General features: G+C 42.0%; 1 protein-coding gene and 1 long non-coding RNA gene across 3 annotated transcripts in view; one reads left to right on the top strand and one right to left on the bottom strand.

Annotated features, from left to right (window-relative positions):
* VEGFC (vascular endothelial growth factor C) overlaps positions 1–17,921 on the top strand; it is a 141,783-nt gene that overhangs the window by 13,727 nt on the left and 110,135 nt on the right. The gene's annotated exons all lie outside the window — the stretch shown is intronic.
* The window catches only part of LOC142071913 (uncharacterized), a 248,828-nt gene continuing 240,822 nt past the window's right edge, over positions 9,916–17,921 (bottom strand). The window contains exons 5-6 of the long non-coding RNA XR_012668146.1: positions 13,165–13,318; positions 9,916–10,170 (exon numbers count right to left, since the gene is read on the bottom strand). This is a non-coding gene — a long non-coding RNA (uncharacterized LOC142071913). The remainder of the gene's footprint in view (positions 10,171–13,164; positions 13,319–17,921) is intronic.

Raw genomic sequence — 17,921 nt, 5'->3', positions numbered from 1 at the left:
GTTAATTGCCACGGAGCACCTGTTTCTTAGAGGTAAATTCCTTATTCCTCTCTAGCCTACTCACCACATACATCATGGCAACTGAAATCATGGGCATGTTATCAAAAGGCTCAGAATGAGTTCTCCAGTGTCCTGACATGGGTTGGGTTCTTTCCCGCCTGGCTATTTAAAAAGGAGGTGTTCCAAAGGTGTAACATCCCAAAGATACTGGAATTATCCTATTTGTGGTTTATTATTTATTTTTTGTGTTTTTTGTTTTGTCTTTTGAATGAAGAGGAAATGTAAGACAGGATATATGGTCATTCTTTCTCTCTGAAAAGTTCTGCATGATCCTTTTTATTCCATCCTTGATTGGAGATTGGCAGAAGGACTTCGGATCATCATTTTTAAAATGTAGATTTATTGTTGTAATTACCATTATAATGTTTATAATGTTATCAGTGGTAACTAAGGTACAAGTGATCATGACATAATCATCTTTATAATGTGCAATCACAATAAAGTCCAGACCATTGATATGTATACTTGGTGCTTTAAAAGGGCCAACTTCACAAAACTGAAAACAGTTATGAGTCAATAGAGCTGGGAGGAAGAATTTCATCAGAAAAATATGAATGATAATTGGGAATTGTTTAAGAACACTTAGATGCTCAAAAAGCAACAATCCCACAATCAAGAAAGAGGCTATATTGGTTAATAAGCCGACCTGATTAGAGGGGAAGTGAAGGCAGCTATAAAAAAAATAAATTTAAATAAATAAAAATAAAAGGAGGAAAGGGGAAGTTGATAGTTATGAGTATAAATCAGAAGACAGGAGTTATAGAAAACTGATAAGGGAAGCAAAAGGACACAAAGAGAAATCTATGACCAGTAGACTTAAGGACAGTAAGAAAGACTTTTTAAAGTATATTAGGAACATAAGGAATCCTAACAATTGTGTAGGTCCATTACTAGATATAAATGAATTATCAAAAACAATGCAGAAAAGTCTGGCGTGTTTGATAAATATATCTGTTCTGTATTTGGGGAAAAAACAGATAATGTAGTGCAGGGGTTCTCAAACGGGATTGTGACCCCTCAGGGGGTTGCGAGGTTATTACGTGGGGGGGAGGGTCACGAGCTGTCAGTCTCCACCCCAAACTCTGTTTCACCGCCAGCATTTATAATAGTGTTTAAATATTTAAAAAAATGTTTTTTAATTTATAAGGGGGGTTGCTGTGTGAAAGGGGTGACCAGTACAAAAGTTTGAGAACCAGTGAATAGTCATGTCATATAACACTCTTTCCATTCCACTAGTATCTTTAGAGGATCTTAAACAACAGCTACTAGAGTTAACTTGCATCCAGGCATTTTAAAAGATGGCTCAGGAGCTCACTGGCCTGTCAGTGTTGATTGTCAATAAGACTTGGAACCATGGAGAAGTTCCAGAAGACTTAAATTTAAAAAAAACCCACTAATAGTATGCCAATATTTTAAAAGGGTAAAAACAGAATAATCCAAGTATTATAGACCTGTCAATCCCGAACAAGATAATGGAATGGCTGATACAGGACTCAATTCTTAAATAATTAAAGGAGGGTAATATAATTAATCCCAATCAACATGAATTAATGGAAAATAGATCCTGTCAAATGACCTTGATATATATTTTTGATGTGATTACAAGTTTGGTGATAAAGATAATAGTGTTAATGTAATATACTTCTGTAAAACATTTCACTTGGTTCTGCATGATATTTTGATACAAAAACTAGAACAATATAAAATTAACATGGAACATATTAAATGAATTAAAAACTGGCTGACTGATAGTTCTCAAAATGTAATTGTAAATGGAGAATCATATCTGAACAGGTGTGTTTCTAGTGGAGTCCTGCAGGGACTGGTTCTTGGCCCTACACCATTTATTATTTTTATTAGTGACCTGGAAGAAAATATAAAATTATCACTGATTAAAATTTTCAGATGACACAAAAATTGGGAGAGTGGTAAATAATGAAGAAGACAGACCAATCTGGACAGAGTAATCTGGATTGCTTGGTAAACTAGGGTCAAGCAAACAGTATGCATTTGAATATAGCTAAACGTATGCATCTAGGAACAAAGAATGTAGACAATACTTACAGGATGGGGGACTCTATCCTGGAAAGCAGTGACTCTGGAAATAATGTGGGGATCATGGTGGATTAGCAGCTCCCAGCACGATACTGTGGCCAAAAGGGCTAATGCAATGCTTGGATGTATAAACAGGGGAATCTCGAGCAGGAGTAGAGAGGGTATGGAGCCCACTCAGCTCACTGTCACTGTATGTCTCCTGGGTGTTGGCAGACACGGTACTGCATTGCTACACAGCAGCCGCTCGTTGCCTTTTGGCAGCAGACAGTGCAGTATAACTGGTAGTCATCGTCGATGTACTCCAGGGTGCTCTTTTAACTGACCTTGGTGAGGTATGGGGCGCCTGGGCAAACATGGGAGTGACTCAGCCAGGTCATTTCCCTTTTAAGTTTCGTCTCATGGTGATTCAGTCCTGCCGGCAGTCCTACTGCACTGTCTTAATGAGCAGCCAGGAGGCAACGAGGGCCAGCAGTCATATTGTACCGTCTTCTGCCGAGCACCCAGGAGATGACGATGGCCAGCAGTCGTGCACAGTCTGCTGCCAGCAAGATGTATAAAGATAGATGAAGTGGATCAAAACAAGAAATAGACCAGATTTGTTTTGTATTCATTTTCTCCTCCCTCCCTCCATGAAATCAACGGCCTGCTAAACTCAGGGTTTTGAGTTCTGTCCTTGGGGGCGGGGGGGCATTCTGTTTCTCCTTGATGCAAAGCCACCCCCTTTGTTGATTTTAATTCTCTGTAAGCCAACCCTGTAAGCCATATTGTCAGTTGCCCCTCCCTCCGTCAGAGCAATGTCAGACAATTGTTTCGCACCTTTTTTCAGCGCAGACACCATAGCACTGGGAACATGGAGCCCGCTCAGATCACCGCAGCAATTATGAGCACTATAAACACCGTGCGCGTTATCCAGCAGGATATGCAGGACTATAACCTGCAACAAAAACAAAACCAGGCGAGGAGGAGGCTACTGCAGCGTGGTGACGAGAGTGATGAGGACATGGACATAGACTTCTCACAAAGTACAGCCCCCTGCAATGTGCACATCAGGGTGTCAGTTGGGCAGGTTCATGGCTTGGAACGCTGATTCTGGGACCGGGAAAGAAGCACAAAGTGGTGGGACCGTATAGTGCTGCAGGTCTGGGATGATTCCCAGTGGCTGCGAAACTTTCACATGTGTAAGGGCACTTCCATGGAACTTTGTGACTTGCTTTCCCTTGCCCTGAAGCACAAGAATACCAAGATGAGAGCAGCCCTCACAGCTGAGAAGCGAGTGGCGATAGCCCTGTGGAAGCTTGCAACGCCAGACAGCTACTGGTCAGTTGGGAATCAATTTGGAGTGGGCAAATCTACTGTGGGGGTTGCTGTGAAGCAAGTAGCCCACACTATCACTGCACTGCTGCTATCAAGGGTAGTGACTCTGGGAAATGTGCAGGTCATAGTGGATGGCTTTGCTGCAAAGGGATTCCCTAACTGTGGTGGGTCGGCAGACAGAACCCATATCCCTATCTTGGTACTAGAGCACCAAGGCAGCGAGTACATAAACCGCAAGGGGTACTTTTCAATGGTGCTGCAAGCACTGGTGGATCACAAGGGATGGTTCACCAACATCAATGTGGGATCGCCCGGAAAGGTACATAACGCTCGCATCTTCAGGAACTCTGATCTGTTTCAAAAGCTGCAGCAAGGGACTTTCTTTCCAGACCAGAAAATTACTGTTGGGGATGTTGAAATGCCTATAGTTATCCTTGGGGATCCAGCCTACCCCTTAATGCCCTGGCTCATGAAGCCATACACAGCACCCTGGACAGTAGTCAGGAGCTGTTCAACTTTTGAGCAAGTGCAGAATGGTGGTAGAATGTGCATTTGGGCGTTTAAAAGCACGCTGGCGCAGCTTACTGACTAGGGAATATTGGTTTTGCTGAGGTCTAACCATTGTTATTACTGCTTGCTGTGCGTTCCACGATATCTGTGAGAGTAAGGGGGAGACGTTTATGGCGGGGTGGGAGGTTGAGGCAAGTCACCTGGCCGCTGATTACATGCAGCCAGACACCAGGGCGGTTAGAAGAGTACAGGAGAGTACGGTGCACATCAGAGAAGCTTTGAAAACCAGTTTCAGGAATGGCCAGGTTACGGTGTGAAAGTTCTGTTTGTTTCTCCTTGATGGAACACGCACCCCCCCTCCTGATTTCACTCTACTTTCCTGTAAGCTAAGCACCCTCCCCTCCCCCTTCGATCACCACTTGCAGAGGCAATAAAGGTATTGTTGCTTCACATTCATGCATTCTTTATTTATTCATCACACAAATAGGGGGATAACTACCAAGGTAACATGGGAGAGGTGGTGGAGGAGGAAGGACAAGGCAACACAGCACTTTAAAACTTTAAAACTTACTAAATGCCAGCCTTCTGTTTCTTGGGCAGTCCTCTGGGGTGGAGTGGCTGGGTGGCTGGAGGGCCCCCCACCACGTTCTTGGGCGTCTGGGTGAGGAGGCTATGGAACTTGGGGAGGAGGGTGGTTGGTTACACAGGGGCTGTAGTGGCGGTATGTTCTCCTGCTGCCTTTCCTGCAGCTCAACCATACGCTGGAGCATATGAGTTTGATCCTCCAGCAGCATGAGCATTGACTCCTGCCTTCTTTCAGCAAGCTGATGCCACTTACCATCTTCAGCCCACCACCTCTCCTCACGGTCATATTGTGTTTTTGTGCACTCTGAGATTGTCTGCCTCCATGTATTTTGCTGTGCTCTGTCAGTGTGGGAAGACAGCATGAGGTCAGAGAACATTTAATCACGAGTGCATTTTTTTCTCCGTCTAATCTTCGCTAGCCTCTGGGAAGGAGAAACATATCCAGCTGGTGGAGGAAAAATAAAGGGAGATTGGTAGTTAAAGACACATTTTATATAACAATGGGTATACTCTTTCATGGTAAATCTTGCTGTTAACATTACATAGCACATGTGCTTTCATTACAAGGTTGCATTTTGCCTCTTATTGAGGGTATGCTGATTTAGTGTGAGAGATCACTCATGCAGGGCTGGGCAGCAGAATTTGGCTTGGCGGCAGCCATGGTAAGCCACAGTCTTTTGACTTCTTTAACCTTCATAACGTGGAAATGGCTTCAAACAGCAGCGCCTTCATTTCCCATATGAAGTAGCCGTTGGGTTGCCCATTAAAAATGGGTTGGCAATTTAAAAGGAGGATCTGCGGTTTCCAGGTTCATGTGCAGCAGAAACCCAACTAACCCGCCCCCTTCCCCCCACACACCCAATTCTCTGGGATGATGACTTCACCCGTCCCCTCACCGCGTGGCTAACAGCAGGGAAGATTTCTGTGCAGCCACAGGCAAACGGCCTAGCAGGAATGGGCACCTCTGAATGTCCGCTTACTAAAACCACCCTATTTCAACCAGGTGACCATGAATGATATCACTCTCCTGAGGGTAACACAGAGAGATAAAGAGTGGATGTTGTTTGAATGCCAGTGAACACCAGGACCATATGCTGCAATGCTTTGTTCCGCAGTGATTCCCGACTACATGCTACTGGCCTGGTGTGGTAAAGTGTCCTACCATGGAGGACGGAATAAGTCTGCCCTCCCCAGAAACCTTCTGCAAAGGTACATCCAGGGGAGTACATCCAGGAGAGCTTTACAGAGATGTCCCTGGAGGATTTCCGCTCCATCCCCAGACATGTTAACAGACTTTTCCAGTAGCTGTACTGGCCGCGAATGCCAGGGCAAATTGATCATTAAACACGCTTGCTTTTAAATGATGTATAATATTTACAAAGGTACACTCACCAGAGGTCCCTTCTCTGCCTTCAGGGTCCGGGAGCCCGCCTTGGGTAGGTTCGGGGGGTACTGGCTCCAGGTCCAGGGTGAGAAACAGATCCTGGCTGTTGGGGAAACCAGTTTCTCTGCTTCCTTGCTGTGAGCTATCTACAAGCTCCTCCTCATTATCATCTTCCTCGCCCCCAAACCCGCTTCTGTGTTGCCTGCCTCTCCTTCGACGGAGTCAAAGCACAGAGTTGGGGTAGTGGTGGCTGCACCCCCTAGAATGGCATGCAGCTCATCATAGAAGCGGCATGTCTGGGGCTCTGAACCGGAATGGCCATTTGCCTCTCTGGTTTTTTGGTAGGCTTGCCTGAGCTCCTTAAATTTCATGCGGCACTGCTGCGGGTCCCTGTTATAGCCTCTGTCCTTCATACTATTGGAGATTTTTTTCAAATATTTTGGCATTTTGTCTTTTCGAATGGAGTTCTGCCAGCACAAATTCGTCTCCCCATACAGCGATCAGATCCCGTACCTCCCGTTCAGTCCATGCTGGAGCTCTTCGGGGATCCTGGGACTGCATGGTCGGTCTCCTGTGATGATGAGCTCGGCATGGTGACCTGTGCTGGTGAGCTCGCCTCGCTGGCCAAACAGGAAATGAAATTCAAAAGTTCGCGGGCCTTTTCCTGTATACCTGGCCAGTGCATCTGAGTTGAGAGCGCTGTCCAGAGCAGTCACAACTGAGCACTCTGGGATAGCTCCTGGAGGCCAATACCATCAAATTGCATCCACAGTACCCCAAATTCGACCCAGCATGGCCAATTTCAGCGCTAATCCCCTTGTCGGGGGTGGAGTAAAGAAATCGATTTTAAGAACCCTTTAGGTCGAAAAAAAGGGCTTCGTCATGTGGACGGGTGCAGGGTTAAATTGAGATAATGCTGCTAAATTCGACCTAAACTCGTAGTGTAGACCAGGCCTTAGTTCGGTCTTGTGGGCTGCTGTCCACTAGGGACGAGGATGATACCATCAAAGTAGGTTTCACTGGAACTCTAAGAAAACATTTGGTCTTTGGAGGTTAAAGGCAAGTTCATTAACCCACTATTCCATGTAACTTGCATGAAATTTGTTTGATTGCATGCTCACTATTGTTTGGATATCACTACTTTGAATATTTCTTGCTAATATGTACCTTTTTTTGGAATTGTTCATATTTATAGTGATATAACACATAAGAAAAGAGATATTTCAGCAAAACCAAAGGAACGGGTATTTTTCAATGATAGAAACATATATCTGTTGGCCCAAATGTTCTATATAAATGCAAACTGCTTTAAAAAGTTATAGTTCTAAGTTTCTTCATAGAACTGTGCATTTTTTGTAGATTCACTATTTATATTCAAGTCTACAGAGTGGTACAAGCTAAAAAAGAAATGTGCCAAGCAGTTCCATGCTGTCTGACTTATATCTCTGTCTTTTTAACGTCTACTCTACAGACTTAAATCGACCTACGTTAGGCTGACTTACAGCCATTGCAGTAATTACTGTGATGGTTCATGCCCACACTGCCCTTCTTCTCTTGGTGGTGCATGTCCTCACCAAGAGCGCTTCCACTGACTTAAGAAGGGGCAGTGTGGGGGACTGAGACCTCAGGGGTCTCAGCTGCACATGCAGCTCCCCGCTGGGAGCCTGGCTGCCCCGACTGGCTATGGACTCTTGGCTCCCCACAGGGAGCATCACTGCCCACCCCCGGGCTCTCACCCCCCTTCCCTCCCCCGCAGGGAGTGGGGAGCCTGAGCAGCAGCTCCGCGGGGATCTGGGACCTGGGGGCAGTCTGGCTCAGAGCAGGGAGTGGAAGGCCTGGTGGGCATAGCCCAGGTGGGAGCGGGGATCCTGGGCAGCAGCCCAGCAGGGAGCCTGGAGGCAGCTGGAGCCCAGCCCACCGGTGACAGCCAAGCTTTCTTGTCAATTCTGGAGCTGTGAAATTGACAAGAATGACAGCCAACAGCTGATGTAAGTAATGCAGTGTCTATACGGACACTGTGTCGCCCTAACTACTCCGACACAAGCCCTATGCCTCTTTTGAAGATGGAGTTATGTCCGTGTAATAGGGCACTTATGTCGGTGGGAGCAAGCTGTAGTGTAGACGCCGATATAATTAGGTCAACATAGGTTGATGCAAGGCAGCTCTGTTCGTGTAGACTGTGCCTAAGAGTGGATGTTTTTAAATTACCACAAAGCCTACAGTCATTTCCCAGAAAAGGCAAATTTTTCATACAAGAGCCAATATCAATCAATATACCACTGTAACTTGAACATGATTGTTCACATCACCTCTCATTTTGAACTACGGTCATGCTTGACAAGATTTCTACTTCACTTTGTAGAAAGGCATTAGTTTAAAGTCATTGTAGATTTTCATTTGCAGTCTTCTTCTTTCATATGGCAACTTGAAAAGCCCCATTAAATGTCAATGTTCACTTTTGTCATCCTCTCTATGGCTTCCAGTGACATGGAATGAATCATGGCTGTCCCTCCAGTGAAGGATCTTAGAGGGCAGGAGTTCTTTAGATGCTTCATGGTTTAGATGTTCATTTGCAGTATTATTCCTATAGTACTTCATTTGCAGTATTATCCTATTACTTTTATATTAAATATATCCTTTTAATATTTTAATATTCATGATTTGGAAAAAATACAGAAACAAAAACCCAAGCCTAGAAAGAAAATGCTTTTGACAGGAGCATTTTAAAGAAGAAATAAGTTTATGGAAGCAGAGTTTTTGTAAAAGCTATCTGAAGAGAATTGTAATTTCTTAATTTATCCATGAGAAGGTTGTGTGTGTGCTGAAGCAGCTCATCTTATATCTGCTTACCATGCAACCAAATCTTTGTTTATTTTAAAGTAACGCAAAGAGTTGTAGCTGTCCTTGAATGGGCATGGAAGGGATAAGCAGTTTCTAAATATTCTCCCCAAGCCCCCACCCCCCAGGCCACTGCTGAGTGGCAGGGGAATGTAGTCCTTGCTCCTTCCTAGCACTTTTTTGGGACACCGGTGGTGTCAAAAAGGGGATGGGAAGAGATGGATTGAGAGATGGGACCATGGCTTTGCTTTCCCTATGCACCACCCAGCAACAGCAACCTGTATCTTTCTGATCAGCAGCCATGGAAATGATCGGGGTCTTTGTTACAACTAATAAGGATCTTGTCGGTTTCACTCTGCTGCTGATTTGACCAGCAATAAAGGCACTCATGATCCAGAAGAGAGGAGGACCTAAAAAAACAGGTGAAAGGAGGGAAAGGGGTAGAGTGAAATAGCAGATACCTTTCTCTTTCCAAGCATCCAGGGACAGAGTAGTAGGATGGTAAGAGAGTATTCCCCTGACCCTCACAACAGCTTCTCCGCAACAGGAACAGGGTGGGAGGAGGGAGACAGGAGTCCCCTCGCTCACATTAGAAAGGGATTTGTGGAGGCAGGGCCATTCCTAGGAAGGGAAGGAAGAGAGAAGCTATCTCTTACAGGAGGTAAGGCGTGGAGAGAGACTCCCACATTGATTGGACAATATTAGTAATAGCACAAAAGGTGGTGTCCTTAATCAGGTATGAAGGAAAGCAACCTATTAGAAATACCAGAGGACTTGGGGTTATGACAATGAGTGTATTTCTCATCAGGTCACTGCTCTTATCTTAAACTCTGATTGCGGAAAGAAGATCCATGTTTTTCATATAAGCCTTAAGAGAGTTGGTTTAGTATCTTCACTTGTTGGTGTCTGGTATTTGTTTCAAACCCTGAAGTACTGTATTTGGGCAACAAAAATGATGTTCATGTGCTGAGTGAACTATACTTTTAAAAATGTATTTAGAAATTATCAAAATGATCATCCTTTCAAGATTATTGCAGTTCGCTGAGGGAGAAGTTGACCAGATCAGTTCGACAGGCCACAGAGTGAAATGGTGGGTGGGATTAATACCCAAATATAAAACAACTAATCATAATGTCAGAGTGCATTTATGACTAGGTTAAGTCAGCATCTTGTTTACTTTATTACAGACCTTTCAATTATATTCATTTTAGCATATTACATTCTTCATTCTTTAAATAATGCCCCATGTTTTATTGAAAAGTTGGAATACTATTTTAGACCTCTGATTACTTAGAGATCATTATTTGGTGACTGGATGACTCTTACTACTACTTTAGAATACATACAAATGCTGTTCTTTCAGAGGCACATCTGAGGATATGATTACTCAGCCTTCATGCTCATCAGGTTTTTCCATCTGGCATCTGTGCAAAATGAGATATTTTTATGAGTCCAGTTATTTTCTGTGAGTCATGAACTATGACCCATATATTTAATGTTTATGGTGACCTTTTAAGAGTCAAAATTACCATATATACTCATTCATTAGCCCGTTCATTTGTAAGCCAACCCTCCCACGATGGATAGGTAAAAATAGTAAAAACTGTATGACCCTTTCATAAGCCGACCCTGTATTTCAGGGGTTGGCAAACTTCGGCTCCCGGCCCATCAGGGTAAGCTGCTGGCAGGTCGGGACATTTTGTTTACCTGGAGTGTTTGCAGGCACACAGCTCCCAGTGGCCGTGGTTTGACGTTCCCAGCCAATGGGAGCTATGGGAAGTGGCGCCACTGAAGTTAAGCCTCCAGGTATTACAGCCAAAGTAGTTTTCATATTTTTGGCCATTTTTTTTCACCTCATCCGTCTTGTGTGCCTTGAACATGTCCCAGACGAGCATAGCAGGTTTCTTGAAAAGTGGTCTTGGTCTCTTATTCCACACTTTTTCCAGCCATTCAATAGTTCCACTTTCATCCATCCATCCCTTTTCATGTGCACGTACGATGACACTAGCAGGATATTTCTTGTTTTTAGGCAAGGTTTTTCTTTTTAAAAATAAGAACAGGAGGGAGCTGTGATCCATTCGCCAAACAGGATAAAACCACCATAAAATGGATTTTTTCGTGGCCAGTGGTTTTAATTAAAACTGTTTTTTCACCAACATTGGTTACCATTCTGTTGCTCGGGAGATCGAATGTCATCGGTGTTTCGTCCATATTTCCTATTTGTGACAATTCAAATGCATATTCTTTTTGATATTTTATAATAAACCTTTGGAAAGATTTGATTTTTTTCTTCCAGATCTTCGGCAGCTTTTGCACTATCTTTGTTCGCTGCCAAAAACAGAGATTATGACAGTTCATGAAGCGAGTGTACCAACCAGCTGATGGGACAAACATTAATGGCTTTACTGACTTGTATGTGTCATCTTTCGACATTTGCAGAGCACGCAGACTAATTCCAGTTCTAGTGACAATGTACCCATTTTGTCGACATTCAACAACCCGCTTATTGAGATCTTTCTCTAGCTCAGGAAATGAAGCACACCTCGTTGGACATTTTTTCTTGCTTCTTGGCATGTCTTTTAGTGTTGGGGTTTTTTTTCCACCATTCTCTTACTTGTTCTCATTGATACAGAATTCACGAGCAGTGGCACAATTATTGTTTGCTTTTGCATGTTCAACAACTTTAAGTTTGAACGTTGTGTGATAAGCAGACCTTTTTCTTTCACCGTTCATTTTAAATACTAGTATGAAAACAGATTATTATTATTGTAGTTATAGATTTTGTAGGACTTTATATAGGATGACACCTGTTTTATCACTGTCAAATTATTATTATTCTTTGTTTATTTCAAAGCAGCCCTGTAGATTGGCATGTCTGTGGGGATGACAGGCTATTTCAATTTTATTAGAGAGTCCATCGATTCTGCACGTTATATTTTCTGCGTGTTATACTTTGTGAAATGCATGGGTCAAATGTCATGCAGATCTGCAGCACTGCTCTTTTAGTATTCCTTTCCAGCCAATCTAGTCCACTAAACAAAGCCTTTGCAACTTTAAAAGGCTGCAGTACTGACATCAATAAACGGGTCGGCAAACTTTGGCTTCCAGCCTTTCAGGGTAAGCCGGGTCAGGACATTTGTTTACCTGGAGTGTCTGCAGGCATGGAGCCCCTCAGCTCCTTATGGCCGTGGTTCGCCGTTCCCAGCCAATGGGAGCTGTGGGAAGTGGCCACAGGGAACTGAGGGGCTCCATGCCTGCAGATGCTCCAGGTAAACAAAACAACAATATATTAGATATTCAATTCAGTGATTTCATACAGTTTAAAATCATCAAATTTTGGTGTAGACCTGTTTATATGCTGCCCCCTGCTCTTTGATGCATCACTTTTTTACCAAAAATTTATTCGGCTTATGAACGAGTATATATGGTATGTCTTCACAGTATTCTATGAAACATACAACCAGTTTTAAAACACACTGCATCATCTTTACAAGTTTTAACATGTGATAACTGTCCAGTAAGATTCATGACAATTTAATTCTAGTTCATTACACATTTTAATCACGTGTCTATACATAGCATATTCAGTATTATAAAATCTTCAAGAAGATTGTCAGGGTTCCCTCCCCACTCTGAACTCTAGGGTACAGATGTGGGGACCCGCATGAAAGACCCCCCTAAGCTTATTTCTACCAGCTTAGGTTAAAACTTCCCCAAGGCACAAATTCTTTGCCCTTGGGGGGTATGCTGCCACCACCAAGTGATTTAACAAAGAATCAGGGAAAGGGCCATTGGAGTTCCTATCCCCCCAAGCCCTTACACCCCCTTTCCTGGGGAGGCTTAAGAATAATATCCTAACCAATTGGTTATAAAGTTTAAGTATAAACGCTTGGGTCTTAGGACAATAGAGAAATCAGTCAGGTTCTTTAAAAGAAGGATTTTATTTTTAAAAAAGGTAAAAATCACCTCTGTAAAATCAGGATGGAAAATAACTTTACAGTGTAACAAAAGATTCAAAAACACAACAGAAGTTCCTCTAGGCTTAGTTTCAAAGTTACAAAAACCAGGAATAAACCTCCCTCCAGCAAAGGAAAAATTCACAAGCAAAACAAAAGAATTTAACACGCCTTGCCTGGCTTTGACTTACAATTTTTATAATATGAGAGACTTTAGGATGGTTTATAGGAGAAGGAGTTTTCTGACCTGATGCTTCTCTGCTTCCCAAGAGAGAACACCAAAACAAAGCCTCCCCCCTTTCAGCCCCCCCCCCCCCCAAGATTTGAAAGTATCTTCTTTCCCTATTGGTCCTTTTGGTCAAGTGCCAGCACAGGTTATTTGAGCTTCTTAACCCCTTACAGGTAAGGAGGAATTCTAGGCTACCCTTAGCTGTATGGTTATGAGAAAGATATACATCATACCTAGTCCAAAACAATGTCATCATTGATTATCAGATTCTGCCTCAGGGTGGTACCAGCTTGAATATGCCTGTTCTTGTCTAGTCCCAGTGTGGCTTCCAGGATTAATAAAATTGTTCCAAGAGTTCATGTTCTTTTTTTCATCTCTATGCAGTTCCTATTTATAATGCAGGTACAGAAATAATTTTCAGCATTTAGAAAACAAAATTAATTGTTTCAAGATTTGTGGTGTAGTTTCTGGAGTTTAATGTAAATTCCTGTCAGGTTGTATCATTCAAATTTGTCACATGAAAAGCAAATTGGAAGAGTAAAATACATGAGACACATATGTGTTTTGTTCTATTTGTTGCTTTACTTTCATCCTGTGAATTTTAATTAACCAAGTATAAAAATATTGCTGCATTGTGGTCAGATCCATGTGGACAGTAGGCGTGTTTCTTTCTGGATGTGACTTAGGCATTCGTTTCTGCTGTTTTTTCTGTAGATCAGTAGCAGCTGTTTCTTGAACATGGCCAGAGCAGTGCAGACAGCCATTGCACTCATGACTTGGGTAGACAGGGTAGTGTCATAGGAAGAGCAGGATAGGATATTTAGCTTTGGAAGTAAACTGCTGGAGAGACAACAAGCATGAGTGAGTGAGAGATAAGAGGTGTGAGCATCTTTCTGTGATTGGAAGCTTCCTGCTTGGGTGACAACCAGGGAGGTACATATCCAAAGGTCTGAACTGCTCTGGCCACATAGCAGAAAACAATTGCCAAGTTAAAAAAATGTACCTGTTCGTTGCTTTTGCTTTTGTCTTTATCCACCATAGCTGCTACTGTATAGTACAGATACTGAAGCAAACGGAGCTTCAGCTTGGCTTTGCTGGTTTTGAACCAGTCATGTTCCTTTTACACTGAAAAGGTCTATACTCTGTGTGCAATAAACTTAGCATGATACAGTAGTAATCTTATTCTCGCACGGTATAGTATTACATATTTTCTTAAGATCAACAAAAAAAATTGGTTTTGTTTTAACTCAGTCTTTGTGGCAGTGTATTTATTTGTGCCACTGTGTAGAATTTTCTGTATTAGAGTTGTGTAAATTGTACACAGAACAAGGACTTTGGATCCAAAGATTGTTTTTGTGAACACCATGTCTCCAATTAATTCCCCGCAACTGCCATTTTATTCCTAATTTTTATTCCATACATACATTGCTGATAAAATCTCATGCTATTCATTCAGCAGTTGCTCATGCAAAGATTTATCATACTTTTAGAAAATCTGTTCACATTTTTTTAACTTAACTGCCTCATAAGGGAGTATGAAAAAGACTTTAATGGTGATGCATAGTAAGGTGTGTTCATTAACTGTCTAGTATAATTTGGTTGGGGATTTCCCTTTCTCAATTTATAAATTATGATACAGTGCTGAGGAATTTAATATGTGAAAATGAAGTCTTATTACCGTGTTGATTTGATGGCTGATCTTATGGCAGAAATTCTAAAGCCAAAGGTTGAGTGATGTACAGGAATCTTTGAAAGAGAGAAAAATAACAAACTAACATTTTTATAATCATTAACTTGCCAAAGTTGATTTTAAACCCCTTACTTTGAGCCAGAGCTAGTAACATGCCAAATCCTTTTAAAAATCCAAATTTTGTGATGGCCCACTCCAGCCATTCTGAAATTGAAAATCATTCCTATTAGCAGAACCACCCCAGTGGCTGGACAGACTTGTAGTGGATAAGCATCCTGGTTGTCAAGTGACAGAGTTGAATGTTTTACACTGTGAGAAATTGTAGTCTACTTTTTAGATAAGATTCAGATCAGATTGTTGGCCCCTGTGGTGGCTTAACTGTGTCTGGGAAGAACAAACTCAACCAGAGAAAACTGCATTTCAGCCAGTTTTACTTAGGGGCTGTCTGCATATGGAAATTTACCAACATAATTATACTTCCATAGTTATACTGGCATAATTCCCCATGTGGACACCCTTATTCCAGCATAAGTGTGGCTTTGTGTAGTTTAGCTTGTGTCACTTTGAAAATGGTATAAACTAAACTGGAAAAAGACACTTATTCTGGAATTAGAGTGGGGACTTCGGCTTGTATACATTTAAAACACTACAGAGTAGACGTAGCCTACTCCAATGAGAGGGATTCTCCTGTCCGTGTAGGTAATCCACCTCCTTGAAGAATGGTAACTAGGTTGTTGGAAGAATTCTTCCGATGACCTAGTGCTGTCTACACAGGAACTTAGGTCAGCTTAATTATACTGCTCAGGTGCCTGGATTTTTTTCTAGTATACTGGCTGGTCTACACTAGTATAACTATAGTGAAATAAGTATGCCAGAAAATTTCCCTGTGCAGGCAAGCCCTTACTAAGATTATGTTGTGTTTGGGAATCTTTGGGTTCTTGCCAATAGAATTTTCTCTATTCTCTCACTCCTATTTAATATGTATACATAGGCCTTATTGAGAAAATAGGGGTTGCTTGTTGAATAATATAAGTCTTTGTAGTCTCCAAAGAAATGAAATCAAATATGCCTTGGGAATTATCATTGTTTATGGCCTCTGCAAAGTGCCACAATGGATAAAAGTAGAGACAGGGGGCGAGAAAGAAGGCTTAGATATAAATATATATTTATTTCCTATTTCAGTGTAATGGGCCATTCTCTTTATACTTTGCCCTTTGTCCTCTTATATACGGATAAAATTTGGTGTTAATAAATCACAGGATCCTAGTAACTGCCATACTAGATCATACCATTGGTTTAGCTAATCAGGTATCCTGCTTCCAGGAGTGATTCATGGTAATTTATTAAGCATCATGTTGGCTTTCTTTGTAGTGAATATTACTGTACATGTGTGTGATTTGTTTAATGACTTACTTTTATTAAACAAGGATAATTACTATAACAAAATCCATGCATAGTTTGTAAACACCTAAAAATAAATTGACAATTACTACGCCCTTCCTTTGAGCAATTGTTGCTAATTATTTTAACATATGGGATGGGAGGTAATTGGCCAAAAAGTGTTTTATGTAAGAGTACTGGTGCATGAAAAGAATTCTGAAATGGATGTGATCTAATTATTGGTTACTTCTTATTTTCATCTCTATTCATGCTGTTTGAATTAAGCTTGTTCTCAATTAAGAGAATTCAGTAGCTTGAGAATCCCCTCAACACTGTTCAGATCTATGAACCATGTTGTGTCCTCATTTCATATGGATGATGTGGTCCCAAGGGCTAAGTTCTCCCTTGCACAAAAATACCTTGCGTATGCATGAAGAAGGTCCATAAGTTTCAACATGCAAAGGTTGAGGTTTTTTCCTCAGCATTCCACCATCAGGATGAATAAGGCAGATTTTTCCATATTAAACTAATTGCTCGTGCTGGTGTTTGTTAAACCAGTTTCTGGTTCTGAGAATACCTCCACCCCATACAGCTACCTTCCTTCCTTCCCTTCCTCCATGGCAGTACAGTGCTTCAGATGCCTGTAACTCTCTGTCCTGCCACAATAGCAGCTGCAGAGGAGATTTCTGGTGAGCTAATTTTCTTGGAGCAACATTAATGCTTGGGGTTTGTCTTCACTTGAAATGCTTACAGCAGCACAGCTGAAGCACTGAAGCTCACCACTGTAGCACTTCAGTGTATTCACTACCTACACTGACAGGAGGGGTCAGGATAAGTAATCCACCTCCCCAAGAGGTGGTAGCTAGGTTGACAGAAAAATTCTTCCGTTGACCTAACACTGCCTACACTGGCTCAATCTAACTTTTTAGTGCAGACCAGAACTTGATCAGTATATGTAGTGCCCGGAAGGGAGCAGCCCACAGGAAAGGTAACTCATTGACTACATGGACCCTATAATCTTTGCAGAGTCTGATACAATGGAGTGCTTACCAAGAGGGTCTTATGAAGGATTTGGGGGCTGAGCGGAAGCATGCTGTGGATTAGGCATGTCCTGACAGGCCTAGAAGGTTGGGGTAGAAATTGTCTATATGTAGCTATGACGTCAGATTTGATTGTCCAACAACAAAAAGTGATTGTCTACATTTTCATTCTGTCGGGTCATTCGTCTGTGGAGCAATTCTTTCAGGTAAATTAGAATTCAAAATAGTTGCTGTTATGATGATCTAAGGCATTTCTCTGTATTCTGCTTGTGCTATTTTGGACGTTTGTGAGAGGTTGCTTATTTTTATTCACTGTTTTTAGTTTGTCTGATGATTTTCACTTGGATTTATATGTTTTATTTTGGCCTCTTTTGCCATAAGTCTGAACTAAGAATTTATTTCAACTTTAAGCAAAAATTGTAATTCTAATACCAGTAACGCCTATCTGGTATACATATATATCTGATCATATGGAATAGCATTAGCCTCATCCTCGTCTGTTGCTGCTGTTGAGTGCTCACTATGACCATGTCTGTGAACTTTGCTTTGTTCCTGATCCCTCTTTTAACACAGGGCTTTTTGTGTGTAATTTTCAGAATTTTTATAAAAGCAGACTGAAACAGTATTTCTATCATGTGGTGGCATATTGACACCCACGTGGGTCAGTAGCAGGGTTGGAACATTTAGATCCACCACACTGATATTTGCCACTTGAGCTGACAGAGTAACTGATAACATTAGTAGGTTGTCATCCTCTGCATGGACCAGCACTAGAAGGGGATGAGATACACACTTTGCCAGTGGGTTTCACAGATATTTACTAACAGCAGAAGAATGGTGAGACTCTGGGATCTTAGGTTCAATTCCAGGCTCTAGTAGG

The sequence above is a fragment of the Caretta caretta genome, chromosome 4 (genome assembly GCF_965140235.1).
Source record: "Caretta caretta isolate rCarCar2 chromosome 4, rCarCar1.hap1, whole genome shotgun sequence".
NCBI classification, from domain to species: domain Eukaryota; kingdom Metazoa; phylum Chordata; order Testudines; family Cheloniidae; genus Caretta; species Caretta caretta.
Note: the sequence above shows the minus strand (reverse complement) of the source record. Positions and strands in the feature narration are given on the sequence as shown.